General features: G+C 46.4%; 1 long non-coding RNA gene across 1 annotated transcript; it reads left to right on the top strand.

Annotated features, from left to right (window-relative positions):
- Positions 1-312: 312 nt before the first annotated feature.
- LOC119237925 (uncharacterized) lies at positions 313-2,351 on the top strand. The gene is made up of 3 exons (XR_005123472.2): positions 313-1,119; positions 1,501-1,689; positions 2,071-2,351. It is a non-coding gene; the product is annotated as an uncharacterized LOC119237925 (long non-coding RNA).
- The last annotated feature ends 864 nt before the right edge of the window (positions 2,352-3,215 follow it).

The following is a 3,215-nucleotide window of genomic DNA, read 5'->3' as shown; positions in this document are numbered from 1 at the left end:
TCACCACAGATGTCACCAAGCCTTCCTGCACACCAGAACTGCTTTCTGCCTGCCCTCCCCGACTCCAGCTCTCATTCCTCACTTCCCCAGACTCCATCAAACTCTTCTTTCCCAATCATCTTTCTGACTATCCCTTCTTTGTTTTTGCTGACCCATAACAACCCTGTTTTCGTGTCTGTTTTAATCACAGATCTCCCCAATGTCCGAGTGGGAGGCTGTGGTTGGTATGCTCATGGGTGCTGCCTATGGACCATTATTCCTTTTTTCACTCAAAAACTGAAACCTTCTTAGGGTTCACACCATCAGCCCACTTACTTTGTCTCTCTCCACGTCCACCTCTCCACCCCAACGTCCTAAGATAAATGTCTCTGTTGACTGTTCTAAGCAACACCCAGCTAGAGAGTTCCACGATGGCTGCACCCTCAGTGATCCTCTCCCTCCACCTGTGCCCATCTAGGTGATGGGCACGGCTTCCAGGTCATGGTTTCTGAAACCCTTGGAAGAATCACTTTAAAGTACATCGACAACTAATTACTCGAAAGGATGTAGGAGTGTGTCACCTCCCAAGGGCATAGCTGGGACCTCGTGATTACTAGAAGATGCACCTCCTCTGAAATCTCATTCTCACCACCACCTTCCGACCAGATCTGCAATGGTCCCTCCACTTTCTCTATCCATGAACCGCCTCTGATCTTTTCTTCCTTCTGTATCTAACCTAGATGTCACAGTTCTTCCCACTGGGCTCTAAAAATAGTACTAGATCAATTGTGACTTCATGACTGTCCTGCCTGCAAAGCCCCCATGTCTTCATGTCTGTGCCTGAGTTATTCAAGACTAGAGAGTCTGACACATGGGACACGCTGGCATGCCTCAAACTTCTCCAACTTCGTTTGGCCCAGAAGTTTGACCATGTTTTTCTAGACGCTCCCACCGTGTTCTTGACAATCACAATTGCATTTCCTCTTCTGCAAGCATCCACTCTTATCTCCTTTCCATTCTGGCCTTTTACTTCACTTCGCAGAAACTGTTCTTGAAGGGGTTATGAAGAGTTTCCTTGTTTCATCCAATATAAAAATTTTGCCTTCATCTGACCTGAACTCTGTGCAGCCTTTAACACAGGTAACCGTATCCTCCTTCTTGAAACGTTCTCCAATTGACCTTGGTGAGATATGCTATTGTAATCTCCTGTATGTATGCCTTCTGACTATTCTGTCTTAGGTTCTTTTGGCCATCACTTCTCCCAAATTCTAAATTCTTGAGGGTTTCTGGAATCACTCTCACACTGCCTTCTCTCTCCCTTGGCAATTTCAGTTTCTCCAAAGGCTTAAATACCATCTCTACCCTGGTGTGACCTTTCTGGAAATCTTAACCTTTTCTGTCATACAACTGTAATCAAGTATTTTGGGGGGTGGTACCTGTATATTGTATATTTTGGGTGGCACCCGCTAGAATAAATTCTATGATGCTGAGCAATGTCTTCTTTTTCACCACTTTCATAAGCCGCCGAGTCAGCCTACAAAAAACATGACCAAGCGTCAACGCCGTGAGTTGCTCCGTAAGCCCACCCACCACCTGCCTAAGGAGAGCTGGAGCAGCTGCCTGCACAGGCTTATCGAATAATTCAAACTTGTCATCACAGTCGTTTCTCCAGATTCAAATACACAGCCATCTTTTCTTTGTTGCAAAACAGTAAGCCCAGCTATTTCTTTGATCAAAATGGGGGATCCTGTATTATTAATAATGCAACTAGCACTAAGGGGTGAATTCCATATTTTCTAAGCAGAGGAATAAGGTAAGCTGTGTATTTTGGAAAGCTGTCAGCAGTGAAGAATAGATAGATGTAAGGAGAGAATAGTGGCAGGGACAGTCATGTGATTCTGTTTTAGGAGCGTGCTGATAAAAGCCTTAGCTCACAGGTGGCAAGGAGAAGCTATAGCAAGCGGGAGAGATGAGCATTTCAGAGATAAGACAACTGAATGTGCAGGGAGGATGGTGGGCACTGAGTAGAGGATTTAGTACTTGGCCCATCTTCCTCTTCCGTGGCCCCCACATTCTGTTCTCTCTCCCCAGGACTGCCCCATACTGAGCTGCTGAGGATGCTATCCCTGCATCAAATTCTCTCTAGAACCCTCCTTGATTACTCAGGAAGAACAATCACTTGCTCACAGAATGCTGTTCCCTGGGTCAACGTGACTGCCAAATGTACACACACACACACACACACACAAGCTCAAGTAGTGACTTTATCAGGGTATTGTGTCAACAATGATGAAGAGGCTAGAACAGTTGGAAAAAACCATAATTGAAAGATTGAAAGAAATGTACTTACTGTCGTTACTGCCTTGACTTGTAATTAGTCAAAAGCATCTTTTTTTTTTTTTTTTTTCTTTAGCAAAGGCCTGGTGGGGCGGATTATTATTTTATTCTGGTAAGATTTATATGGGGATTGTGGGTGATCCTGGCCTGCCCCTTCTATTGGTTTTGGGAGGAAACAATCTCTTAACTCTGGAGTAGTCGGAGACACCACCTCTGAGCTTCTAAATGATACTTACATCCTGAAAACCTATGATGGTCACACTCCAGCTCAGCTGGCTCTGGCTAACCTCTTCCCAGGCTGTGTGCTCAAGAATCGACCATGTAGCTTTATTCTTAGCCCACTGAAGGGCCTAATCCAAAAGGGCATTCTAGCGGGGCAACGAGGTGAAGGGTGGGCTGGGGTGGAGAGGCGGGGGCGCTGGAGGCTTACCAGCAAATCTTTGAGCTTTTTCTCCGGGCTCTCTCTGGCGTTCTCTCGTGGTCTTACCTCGTCTGTAGTCACGTGTCCTCCCAAAGCCACCTTTTTATCCCCGCCCCCTAGGCACAGCTGGGCGCACTTGCACATGCGCACACACCCATGTCCAGGTGTCCACAATCAGGTGCTCATGCCCCACACCCTCGTACCTTACACATTGACAAGATCATGGCCACAGGTGATAGCCACGGAGGCCAATGGCATGAAAGGCTGAGCACCTTCTTTTACCCGACAGGTGAACTCATACACGCTCCTGGTGGACTTACACTGACTTCTTCATATTTAACTACTCTTAAAATTTCCCAGCATTCCTGAAGTTAGCAGTGTTTTAGAACCAAAGGCTTCTTGAGTGAAAATACTCAAAAACACTGAGCTCATGTCCTACACCATCACCAGGAGCCCTCTGCCATTCCGTCCCAGCAGA

Source organism: Talpa occidentalis, unplaced genomic scaffold, assembly GCF_014898055.3.
Source record: "Talpa occidentalis isolate TD23 unplaced genomic scaffold, MPIMG_talOcc4v2.1 talOcc4.11, whole genome shotgun sequence".
Classification (NCBI taxonomy): domain Eukaryota; kingdom Metazoa; phylum Chordata; class Mammalia; order Eulipotyphla; family Talpidae; genus Talpa; species Talpa occidentalis.
Note: the sequence above shows the minus strand (reverse complement) of the source record. Positions and strands in the feature narration are given on the sequence as shown.